Source organism: Chrysemys picta, chromosome 2, assembly GCF_011386835.1.
Source record: "Chrysemys picta bellii isolate R12L10 chromosome 2, ASM1138683v2, whole genome shotgun sequence".
Classification (NCBI taxonomy): domain Eukaryota; kingdom Metazoa; phylum Chordata; order Testudines; family Emydidae; genus Chrysemys; species Chrysemys picta.
In genome coordinates this window covers 234,268,390-234,281,623 of record NC_088792.1, presented here as the reverse complement: position 1 = coordinate 234,281,623, position 13,234 = coordinate 234,268,390, and the positions used below count along the sequence as shown (strand labels likewise).

The following is a 13,234-nucleotide window of genomic DNA, read 5'->3' as shown; positions in this document are numbered from 1 at the left end:
AGCACTCACTTAAATGCGAATTTGCAGGCCTAACTTTAGGCACCCAGGCTTGACAGTTTTGGCCACAATTTTAGCATCATTTTAGACTATCCAATTAGCATCAGCAATGATCAGTGTGGGGAAAGAGCTAGATGGAAATAATCTGGAAGTTGGGACCTTCTAGATGGCACGAATGTCAAGGTAAAACATTTTTTTAGGCTACTAACCTTGGCAATCGTCGAATGAGCACATTAAATACTGTCACTCATGCATTTGTAATTTCAAGGCCAATTATTGCAGTTCTCTGTTTTAAGTCTGTTTGTTTTAAGTAACAATTGCTTACATCAGTGCAATTGTTCCAGCTGTAGCAAAATGACTGCAGGTTGGGTACATTTCCTGCTCAAGATGTCCTAGCATCTCTCTATAACATTGGTATCCTTGCATCAGCTATCTTTGCATTCATATTAAGTATATGATAACAGACAATAAGGTTCATGATGTGGGAATTCATCCAATTAGATTGAAGCCATCAAACTCACCAATGACCCAAGTTTTAAAAATCAAAATGCATAACTGAATTCTCTGTGGAACCAACCTATCTATTTTCTCATTTTTTGCTGCTGGTGCATCCGTTAGTTTCTTTATCAACACTTTCTTTGCAAATTGAAAATAAGGCTTATTTTTAACAGGTTCATATTTAATGAGCTACTCCTTAATAAAGAAAATGATATGAACTGTTTTGAGATGATTCTTATTAAAACTCCTAGGCAAGTTTATTTTGTATTGTATTGCCTAGAAATAGAATGATAGTAATTGATTTCTATTTGTTAACTTGTTATATAATCAATGGGATAAACTCATTCTTGGTGTTGTCAATGGATTTTGCATTTTAGGATTTTGCACTATTAATTTTCATTACAGCTTTACTTCCTATTTCCTGGCCACATTATCTTACCTAAAAGGCTGACATTTTATTTCCTAAGGAACTAACACACAGTAGAGTGGCAGCATGCATAAACTTCTGCAATGTCACAGTATACCGAGGTTTTGCTTTCACTATATTATGGGAACTAAAATTTGGTTGCCGTTATTCCCTATAAAAACTATGGCTGCTGGATACGGCTGGCGGCCACTAAACACTATACACTTCATTATGCCCTGCCTGAAATATATTGCATCTCATCCATCCATCTCATCAGTGTATCTGAAAAGATATTGGTCCTTATTCTCCTCACTTCTGTCTGTGTAATTTCATTCACAGACCCTGAGGAGCTGTCAAAGGATGAATGGGGCCATATGGAAACCAGACAAACACTCAGCTTTACTTGTCATTATGGTTAAGAGTAGATTTTCTTCATTAAAAAAAACCTAAGCTTTTATCGCACCAAGTCTTTTCCATTAGTATTTGCAGGCTGTTCTTGGGTGTGGTCATCATAAATGAGTAAGAATTATTTTGAGTTTTCAAAATAATACTCGTACTAAATATATTTCAAAATTACCCTATTTTTATTGCTTGTAGTTTAAGGTAACAACCACAAGTCCTCAGTTTACACTAATTTTGCATGGCTGACAGTTAGCAAGTTCTCAAATGTGTGTCTGACTTGCACCTAGACTATAGTTTGTACAGTAGTTCTCAAGTTCAATATCAGGAGAAAATAGAATGGCCTTCCTAGTCTCTCCATCCATAAAGGGGAATATGGCCAGTATAATCTTAATTAAATATCTTAATTTTAGATATTCTGACTGATGCATATAATATCTAGGGTTTATGTGGACATGAAATTACGATTATATTCTAACACAAAATCAAACTAGATGAGAAGACAATGACACATTTTTATTAAATGAAAATCTTCTTGTTCAATTTAGCTATTTGAATAATTTTTAAATGAAATCTGAGTAAAAATTAACAATTGTCATGCAAAATAGCAAGACAAAAGTCTCTTTGCTACAGCAGACAGTTAAAGAGATGCTATCTGAAAATGTACAATGAGCAAAAAACCAAAAAAACAAAACAGATTGTTTCCATGCTGTTATAGAATCATGGACTTAGACACAGACTTATTAGGTCATCTATCTTCCAGTCAAACCAGGTTTGTTTTCTATTGTAAAATTGCGTGATTTTGTAAGCATAGTTTTGAATGTCCCAAGCAATGGTGCATCGACTATTTGGGAGGAGGAGGGAGAAACTATTCTAGACATGAAAAGAGCTTAGGTTATATGATTTAAAATTGAAGGGTTATATTGATTTATAGATAAAAGTTGCAGTCAGAAAGTGGACATCGGTTCTACCTACTGTAGTGTGATAGGTAAAAGACATTCTACACATTTAGTGAAAAATCCAACAAATAAAGTTTCCAGTACCACCATCCAAGCCATGCACTAGAAAGAAAAATGAGAGTTTCCTATAAGAAACCATACATTTTCTCTCATGATGCCAATGTTCTGGTAAAAGCAATGATGCTGCAGATATAGAGGGTAAAAACAGTTCATTTATAAAGTTTGTCCGAGTTGGTCGTGTTCAGGTGTCTAAAAATTAGAAAGCCTTGTTGCCAAAAATATATCCTAGTGAATTATTATAAGCATACAAAGAATCCATTAGATAGACATCACTCACAATTCTTAAGAGCCATACACATATTGTTGCTAGATAAAGTTTATAAAGCAAAAACAGAATTCTTTAATAAAAATGACCCACGAAAGTTTAAAAATTCATACTTTTAATTGGGGTGTGTGTAATGTCTGGCCAACTTTTACACAAAACTAGTGATTTTTAAGTGCCTCAATGTTTGGGTCCCTAACTTGAGATAACCTCAAGAGGCTGGACAGAGAATGAGTTATCTGCACTTACTGAAAAACAGGCCCCTTTGAAGGTGTCTCAAGTTGGACTGCCCCCACCGCCCCAAAAAATGGTGGCATCTAAAATCACCAACCACTTTTCAAAATATCATTAATGTAGCTGACTGTTTCATATAAATCATGCAGAACTGAGACTATATAGCCCTCTCCAGTATATAGTTTCTAAAAGAACAAAATATGAACTAGAATATTGGATGGATGCCCTCAGATACAGAGCTTTAAAAATAATTAGTGGCCCAAGAATAAGATGTTATTTGCACATGAACTAACATGGAGCTCAAAGAACTTGGAAAATTGAGATTTTTCTTTTGAAAAGCAATAGGAACACCATCTGCAAACTATTTGGTTGAGTTTCAGTGCTTAATTTGTGTGAGGACTTGCTGGGACTCAGTAGCAGCAACTCTAGGCTTGGCAGTTCATAACCCCGGCACCTCTGGGCTTGCCACATCAATTATGAAAGTAAATCATTCTTGAGCCCCAGCATCTCTTTCATTACAAATTAAGCACTGTTGAGTTCCAAACTCTGGCAAGGAAGCTCCTCTATGCTTTTACCTCCACGCTCTTTTTCTCCTTAGCTTGTCCCTAAATGGCAAGCCAGATGTGTGTCAATTAAATTTGCCAAAAAAAAGTGTGAACATAAATAAATGCATAGAAAATTGCACCATCAAGCCAACAGGAAATTTCAAAATGCTGAATCCAGGAGAAATGATCAGAACAAAATAAAGTAATTTGGAACATCATTTCCTCCTGATCTTGATCCTGAAGATATTTTCATTTTTAGTGTGTGTATACTTATGACTGAGGCTAACTTGAGGCCAGTGCAGCACATCAGTGAGAGTGTCTGATAGAGAAAGGAGGAGGGCAGTGCAGTTTGAGCACACAATTATTTTGAAAACAGCATGTCCAAGTATCCTTTAAAAACAAGTTGGGGCAGCTGAAAGGACAGGAGAAACTGGGACTGGGTGTATAAGTGTCTGAAAGGACAGGGAGGAGTGGGCAATTGTGTAGAAACTTTTTTGCACTGCACCTTACCTTTCTGACAAAGGTCACCAGACCGTTAATACCAAATATAAGGTGATCATATAGCCAACAAATCTCAGAGTCACCATTAATTGAGTGATCCTACTGCCACTACAGTCTCTGGCAAAACTCCCTTCAGATGGAAGTAGGATCAGGCCCTACTTCTTGATTTCATGTGTAGCTTTTGTCAGCTCCTGCTCAGCCTCAAGTGCTTGATTCTATTTCTCCACTAAACTGGTTGAAGCTTCCTTCAAACACACCAGGTGGGTAAACTTGGAGAACTCTGTGTGGTTTTAAAGCAAAGCTTCCTCACCAAGCAGGTTTCCACCATCCCCAAGCCTGTCCAGCTTTGCTGCTGTTCTTCCTCATCTAAACCGACCCTGGCAGCTCTTCAGTACTAAAGGATAGGATTATTGACTGAAATCTTTCTCTGAGGTGTCCTCTTAGTCGCAAGGTCTTGATGACTCTTTATTTGCTAAGGGACATCTCTTACACCTGACAGTATTAACACACGCTTTACATATAGAAAACGGGAAATGTGATTTTAGCCCTGATGTGGGAACTGGAGTTAGTCTCATCAGCAATGAGTTAAAATGTCCCAGAAACTGTAAATATACTGTTTATTTATATCTTAATCATTATGCAACTTGACTTGAATGAAGTCCAAAAGCTACTATAAATATGGACAGTACATACATAGGCTATAAACATAGCTTTATGTACCCATGCATTTAAATATTGCTATAAATCAATAAAATATATTGATTGGATTATGTATAAACATGCAGCATACTCACATTTATAAATACACACATTTCTAAATACAGTTTTGTATATAAATCTATATAAAATTACAGTATGCTGCATACTATACCGGTGTGGGTATGTTTAATAGTTTCACTACTTCGATAAGGAAGATCTTTAAGTCGCTAGGTACACTGGCAAAGTACAATAATAGATATCTTTTGAGAGATGTGAGGTTTTATTTCACCAAGTTCCCACCAGCAGTATAGTGCACCAGAAACAAGTGGTGAGCATTTATCTTTATATTTCATCAAAGGCAGGAAGTAGAATACTACAGAATGGTATTCTTCCTCTAAGAGCTTTGAAGGAATACAAATAGAAGGAATAATTTTTCGTGTGTATGCTACATGAGAATCATTCAACCCCATCCACAACGGGGGAATCATATTCATGAAAAACTGAACCTACCAGGCATCCTGTCTAAAAACAGTTCTGTGCATGGAAACAGCATCGCTTTACAGCTCCCCAAGAAGCATTTCTGCATGTTGCACTTTTGCATGTGCATTAAAGGAGAAAGCTCCCAGCTACCTTGCTTATAAATAATATCTTAAGTCAGATCTGGGCACTCTAAGTCCACTTGGAGCCATATGGCAGTTTCCATCTTCTTTGCAACTAATATCAGCGTAAGAAGCAGTGGTGATTCATTCTTAAGAAAGACTCCACAGTAGACGAGAAATGCCCCTCCGCTTACCTTATTCAAACACACCACGTTCAGCATAAACAAGGGCTGGAGAACCACAAAAGGCTCAGGGATTCCCTCTTTCTTCCAGGGGCTGGTCTCCGATTTCCTTTGCAAGTGATCTGTTGACAACCCCGCGGAGAGAGGAGAGGTTTGTTTTGGGGGCTTCTTTTCTGATGCTGATTTTTGCTCTGTATTCCTGACTCCTCCAAATCACCATCCCCCCCGGGGCGGAGGGGGCTGAGGGAGGACAAAAAAAGGGAAAGCCATCCTCCAAAAATCAGTGCAGCGAGCGGCTAGGATTGCAGGCTGAGAAAAAAAGGAAAAGCTCCTCTCGCCCCAGTGTAATCTCCCTCCGGTTGCATGTGATGTGGTGGCTGCTGCTGGTGGTGGGTGTTGGTGTGTGTCTGCGGATGTGTGCGCTGTGTAAAGGGAACAGCAGCGGGCCGGGAGCTCGGCACAGCATGGAGTGAGCTGTGGAGACAATCAGAGGCACACGCAGGCACACACTGTGTGCACACACAGGGACTGCACACTTGAGGAGCTCCATTCCCCTTAGCCAGGCAGGGTATACACCCGTGCACACCCTCTCTGCTCCTAGCTAGGGTGCAGGCACACACACACTCAGAGAAACGCGCGCGCACACAGTCTTCTCCCAGCCATAACACATGGACACAGCCTCACTCACTCCACTTCGCCTGGGTGGGCACACTGTATAGAGCTCCCTCCTTCAACCCAGGGACACATACACCCACATGCACACACCCTCCCACCAGGCAGCCAGGGTGTACACACACGCCTTCCTCCTCCCAGTCAGGGTGTGTACACACACCCCTGCAAACACACGCGAGCATTCCCTCTCTACACGCACATTCCTGTTCCCAGCGAGGTAACACATTCACACGCTAACAAATTCAGAGACTAACAAGCTCTATTGGCATGACAACCTAAACAAGGTGTCGCTAACATGTGAAAGGTGTGAAAACCTTAAGTGTCTATGAGACGGTGCAACACAGTGTGCCTCTGCACAGAGTAAGTCTCATCCCTTGTGCCCTTTGCCATTATTGGCAACTTTTGATTGTGTAGCAGGCTGTTAGAGAGGCTATTATTTTTGCTGCCTCTTTCCTCCCCTCTCGGCTTATGCAGTTTTTTTGCCTTGCCTTATAACGAAGTCTTGTTCCTGATAATTTGAGGAAATCTCTCTGATGCTCCCTTATATTTTGGATATTGGATTAGAAAGTGAGTCTCCATTTCCGTCTCCCCTCTCTCACCTTGGTTGTATAACAGTTCCTCTGGAGGTTTGCCCTGTATTTCCTGTTTTCCACTTGCCACCTCTGATTCTGTGAGGGGTAAGAGTCTGCCTTGGTTTTGCACATTTCATTGCTGTGCTGTACTGTAATTTGCTACTATGAAGGTTTACTGAAGGGATCTGTAGAAGTCTAGCATGTTGCTGTTTTTGATCTGTTGTTCCTCATGCTTATGTGTTTTGCACTAGTGTCTTGAACATACTCAGTTTAGGGTGAGATGGTTAGTGATTTTGAAGTCTGCAAGTGTTATACAGAACTGGATTATGTTTTCAGCTGCTTTGAATGTTTGGTTCTTAGCTCTTTTTCAGTAGAGGGAATATTTCACGCGCACACAACACGCATGCTGTAAGGGTGAGTCTACATAGGGAAACTGAGCGGCATAGCTATAGCAAATAATTTCACCACTAGAGTTATGCCAAAGTAACTCCCCTGTATGGACGCTATTCCAGAATAACAGTGACTTTGTTCCACTCAAGGCAGAGTAGTAATTACAATAAAGTTAACTTTTATTCTGGAGAGTAATTATTCTGGAATAGCATCCAATGGAGGGAATTAAGCAGCATAGCTGTCATGGTATAGTTATTCCATGATAGTTATCCTGGTCAATTTTCCCAGGTAGACAAGACCTTTCCTTCACTTGTTTCCTTTGCTTAGTGAGGACTTTTGCAGGCATATACACCTTCCTCTGCTCTGCCACAAATGGGGGCTGGAAGTCAAAGAATTCCTCCTTTCCCATAGGGGAACCTTCATCTGCTGAGCAGAGGAAAAAAAGCAAGATGTCTCCCACCAACCTGGGGTCCACCATCATCCAAACCCAGGGCTGAGGGAAGGTACCACGTGAGGCTTTCATCAACTGGGGAGGAACAGAGGAGACATCCAATCTTTCTGTTGTAGAATACCTTCTCTCCCATTCCACCTATGACTCTTCAGAGCCACCTCTCATCCAAAGAGTGCTTATTAGGTCTTTCCCTTCACCTCCATAATCCCTGGATGGTGCCCAACTAACCCACTTCTCCTGTGCTCTTTGGGGGATTGTTGCAGGACAAGTACACACTGTCCCCCTCCTAGGCAGGCCAAAGGTATTGCAGCCCCACAGCTAAGTCCACTTGACCACCCTTATCCTCAGGGCAGCCTGATCTAGTGGCCAGAGTCAATATAGATGTCCACTCCCTCAGGGCTGTGTGGCCTATGCAGTGGTCTGGGCAACTCCGGGGTCTCCGGGTTCCTCAGCCTGTGTAGCTCCTGGTGGCTCCAACCTCTCTTGGATGTCTTCAGTTAGCCAGGTATCTGCTTGAGTCTCAGGGCTTCTGCAGCTCCCCGGCTGGAGTTGGCAATATGCATCCTCCCTCCTCAGCAGTCAGCACTGACTGAGCTGGGCTACTCCCTTTTTTATACTGGTGCTCCAGTTGAAGCATGCCCAGCAGAGGTGAGGGGCGTGGCTTCCTCAGCCCACAGTGCAGCATTAACCCCTCCTTGTGCAGTGCGGGGTTAGTACACCCTGTCACAGGGATGCTTTCCAAACCCTTGGTGTGGGGTGGGGGGAAAGTGATAGGAGGGATGGCAAGCAGGTGTTTCCAGAGATATGGACCACTTTATTCCCCAATTCACCCTCCATGGAAGTAGGGCCAAGACTCCCTGTGGGCCCTGCTGCTGCATAGTAATGCCTGAACCCACGAAGCAGCAGCAAGGAACATTCAAAATCAGAGTCCAGCTACCATAGGGCAACATCACCTTCTGCACTGGTGAGGAGAAGTGGCCCATACCTTTGCCTCCTCCCTAAGAAATAAGATGGAGGAGAAGGCATGCAGCCATCCCTGAAGAGTGCAGAAGACAAGAGAGAACAGGAAATTGCCCCTTGAAGTCTTTGTGGATGTGGGGGGGCCAAGAGCCTGTCCTCTTCCCTCCAAAACTACAAAAGGTGGCCAGCTATTATGGGGGGGAAGGGGGAGATCAGCTCCCTAGGTGTCTTCCACCTCCATCCAGTTCCTCCACCTAGAAAGACAGGAATGGAAATAGCTTATCTAGTTCTCCCCTGCTTGCAATTGGAGTCATCTGTTTTCATTCTCCTTCCCACATCTGAGATACATTCACTATAGATGCTGTAGAACAGTTTTCCTCCATGCCCTCATACACAGAAACAGCCTCTGGCAGTAGCACCTCAGTTCAGGGCAAGCAGTCAGTTGCCCCATATACACCTTTTGCCTACCCCAGGTCTGGATTATGTACCAGCTGGTGCAGAGTTTTTTCTCCCTAGGAGGACTTTCTATTCCCATCATGATCTTCTGTTTCTTTTTTACTGGCTTCCCCCACTGAGGTGGCACAGCTGTCACTTCCTCCTCCCAGGAGCTGAATGAGTCACAGCTGCCAGCTCTTCCCGCCAAGTGAGGCAGCTCAAGTATTTTTTGAGTGCGAGTCTCTCCAGGGAAGGGACTGGGTGACATAGAGACGGGGCCCTGCCACGAGTTCTTAAAAACTGTTTGGTACAATTGCACCCAGGCCCAATGGCTGTTGCCGCCTCTTCCTCCCTAGCTCTGTAAGTGGAGGCTTACAAGACTAGGCATCATGAAAAACAATAATAGATCAGAGAAAGAGCCCATTTAGAAAGGACAAATCATGGGCAAGATGCCTTTGTTAAATGAACCACAACCTTGGCTTTTTTGGCTGTAAAAATGAAATTGATTCCTTGCTCCTTTCTTCTCCTCCAAGGGACTGAAGATTTTGCTCTGGACTGAGCTGAATGAATAAGTAGAAATTGCTGCCAGGGCAGAGATCCTGTGCATACATTAGAGAGCACCAATATAACCCCCCTTTGAACTGAGCGGATGCATATCAATAAAATATCAAAAGAATCTCAGTTGCACAAGCTGACTTATTTCAGATTTGGACATTGTCTTGTGTATGAAATTCTAGCAGCTTGTTTTTCTCAGGCAGGCAGAATGCTGCCTGGAGCTCCCAGGTGCACAGGATTCTGTAAGGCTGGAATATAGTGTGCTCCTCTCTGCATCCCCGTTGCACTATTTAATTATTTATACAAAGTGGCATAGCTTCAACAGGAGAGTTTAAGGGAGCCCAGCATCAAGATCATAGAATCATAGAATATCAGGGTTGGAAGGGACCTCAGAAGGTCATCTAGTCCAACCCCCTGCTCAAAGCAGGACCAGTTCCCAACTAAATCATCCCAGCCAGGGCTTTGTCAAGCCGGGCTTTAAAAACCTCCAAGGAAGGAGATTCCACTACCTCCCTAGGTAAAGCATTCCACTACTTCACCACCCTCCTAGTGAAATAGTGTTTCCTAATATCCAACCTGGACCTCCCCCACTGCAACTTGAGACCATTGCTCCTTGTTCTGTCATCTGCCACCACTGAGAACAGCCGAGCTCCATCCTCTTTGGAACCCCCTGTGATGGGTTGGATCACAGAAACCCCCTTGGGAGCTGCCACCCGATGCGCAAAGACTACCCCTGCTCCTGTTTTCCCTGCCAGCTCAGGACTCCAGCACCCTGTCTTGCTGAGCCAGACACTCCTGTTTGGCTCCAGACACAGATCCAGGGTCTGAATCACTTGTCCCAAAGCTGCAAGTTTACCTGAAAACAGCTCACAGTAGTGTGCTTGTCTTTAGCACTCAGATGCCCAACTCCCAATGGGGTCTAAACCCAGATAAATCCGTTTTACCCTGCATAAAGCTTATGCAGGGCAAACTCATAAATTGTTCGCCCTCTATAACACTGATAGAGAGATATGCACAGCTGTTTGCTCCCCCAGGTATTAATACATACTCTGAGTAAATTACTAAATAGAAAGTGATTTTATTAAATACAGACAGTAGGATTTAAGTGGTTCAAAGTAGTAACAGACAGGACAAAGTAAGTCACCAAGCAAAATAAAATAAAATGCGCAAATCTACAAATCAACCCTCAGAGATGTTTCAGTAAGTTTTTCTCAGACTGGACACCTTCCAGGCCTGGGCACAATTCTTTCCCCTGGTACAGCTCTTATTGCAGCTCAGGTGATAGCTAGGGGATTCTTCATGATGGCTCCTCACATTCTCTGTTCTCTTCCCCCCTTTATATATCTTTTGCATAAGGCGGGAACTCTTTGTCTCTCTGGGTTTCCACCCCCACCTCACTGGAAAAGCACCAGGTTAAAGGTAGATTCCAGTTCAGGTGACATGATCACATGTCACTGCAAGACTTCATTACTCACTTGCCAGCACACACATATACAGGAAGACTCACAGGTAAATACAGCCATCTGCAGACAATGGGAGTCATCAAGATTCCAAACCATTATTAATGGTCCACACTTTACACAATTACAATAGGCCCTCAGAGTTACATTTTATATTTCTATTTTTAGATACAAGAGTGGTACATTTATACAAATCAGATGATCATACTCAGTAGATTATAAGCTTTGTAATGATACCTTACAAGAGACCTTTTGCATGAAGCATATCCCAGTTATGTTACATTCACTTATTACCGTATTTTCTCTAAAACTATCTCAGCTACATTATATTGACTTATTATCAAGTTTTTATAAAACCATATAGACTGCACAACGTCACACCCCCCTTCAGATAGTTGAAAGCAGCTATCAAGTCCCCCCCCATTCTTCTTTTCTGGAGACTAAACAATCCCAGTTCCCTCAGCCTCTCCTCATAAGTCATGTGCTCCAGACCCCTAATCATTTTTGTTGCCCTCCGCTGGACTCTTTCCAATATTTCCACATCCTTCTTGTAGTGTGGGGCCCAAAACTGGACACAGTACTCCAGATGAGGCCTCACCAATGTCGCATAAAGGGGAATGATCACGTCCCTCGATCTGCTGGCAATGCCCCTACTTATACAGCCCAAAATGCCATTAGCCTTCTTGGCAACAAGAGCACACTGTTGACTCATATCCAGCTTCTCATCCACTGTGACCCCTAGGTCCTTTTCTGCAGAACTGCTACCTAGCCATTCGGTCCCTAGTCTGTAGCAGTGCATAGGATTCTTTCATCCTAAGTGCAGGACTCTGCACTTGTCCTTGTTGAACCTCATCAGGTTTCTTTTGGCCCAATCCTCCAATTTGTCTAGGTCCCTCTGTATCTGATCCCTACCCTCCAGCGTATCTACTACGCCTCCCAGTTTAGTGTCATCTGCAAACTTGCTGAGAGTGCAGTCCACACCATCCTCCAGATCATTAATAAAGATATTAAACAAAACCGGCCCCAGGACCGACCCTTGGGGCACTCCGCTTGAAACCAGCTGCCAACTAGACATGGAGCCATTGATCACTACCTGTTGAGCCCGACGATCTAGCCAGCTTTCTATCCACCTTACAGTCCATTCATCCAGCCCATACTTCTTTAACTTGTCGGCAAGAATACTGTGGGAGACCGTATCAAAAGCTTTGCTAAAGTCAAGGAATAACACATCCACTGCTTTCCCCTCATCCACAGAGCCAGTTATCTCCTCATAGAAGGCAATTAGTTAGTCAGGCACGACTTCCCCTTGGTGAATCCATGCTGACTGTTCCTGATCACTTTCCTCTCCTCTAAGTGTTTCATAATTGATTCCTTGAGGACCTGCTCCATGATTTTTCCAGGGACTGAGGTGAGACTGACTGGCCTGTATTTCCCCGATTCCTCCTTCTTCCCTTTTTTAAAGATGGGCACTACATTAGCCTTTTTCCAGTCATCCAGGACCTCCCCCAATCGCCATGAGTTTTCAAAGATGATGGCCAATGGCTCCACAATCACATCCGCCAACTCCTTTAGCACCCTCGGATGCAGCGCATCTGGCCCCATGGATTTGTGCTCATCCAGTTTTCTAAATAGTCTCGAACCACTTCTTTCTCCACGGAGGGCTGGTCACCTCCTCCCCATACTGTGCTGCCCAGTCCAGCAGTCTGGGAGCTGACCTTGTTTGTGAAGACAGAAGCAAAAAAGGCATTGAGTACATTAGCTTTTTCCACATCCTCTGTCACTAGGTTGCCTCCCTCATTCAGTAAGGGGCCCACACTTTCCTTGACTTTCTTCTTGTTGCTAACATACCTCAAGAAACCCTTCTTGTTACTCTTAGCATCTCTTGCTAGCTGCAACTCCAGGTGCGATTTGGCCTTCCTGATTTCACTCTTGCATGCCTGAGCGATATTTTTATACTCTTCCCTGGTCATTTGTCCAGTCTTCCACTTCTTGTAAGCTTCTTTTTTGCGTTTAAGGTCAGCAAGGATTTCACTGTTAAGCCAAGCTGGTCGCCTGCCATATTTACTATTCTTTCTACACGTCGGGATGGTTTATTCCTGCAACCACAATACGGATTCTTTAAAATACAGCCAGCTCTCCTGGACCCCTTTGCCCTTCATGTTATTCTCCCAGGGGATCCTGTCCATCTGTTCCCTGAGGGAGTCAATGTCTGCTTTTCTGAAGTCCGGGGTCCGTATTCTGCTGCTCTCCTTTCTTCCTTGTGTCAGGATCCTGAACTCGACCATCTCATGGTCACTGCCTCCCAGGTTCCTATCCACTTTTGCATCCCCTACTAATTCTTCCCTGTTTGTGAGCAGCAGGTCAAGAAAAGCTTTGCCCCTAGTTGGTTCCTCCAGCA

General features: G+C 43.3%; 1 protein-coding gene across 2 annotated transcripts in view; it reads right to left on the bottom strand.

Moving 5' to 3' along the window:
- KCNB2 (potassium voltage-gated channel subfamily B member 2) overlaps positions 1–6,003 on the bottom strand; it is a 272,589-nt gene extending 266,586 nt beyond the window's left edge. The window contains exon 1 of one of the 2 annotated variants that reach the window (XM_024102789.3): positions 5,354–6,003. The gene's annotated coding sequence lies outside the window, so the exon portion shown is untranslated. The remainder of the gene's footprint in view (positions 1–5,353) is intronic. The other variant, XM_005309283.5, reaches the window with a different exon arrangement.
- Between the last annotated feature and the right edge of the window lie 7,231 nt (positions 6,004–13,234).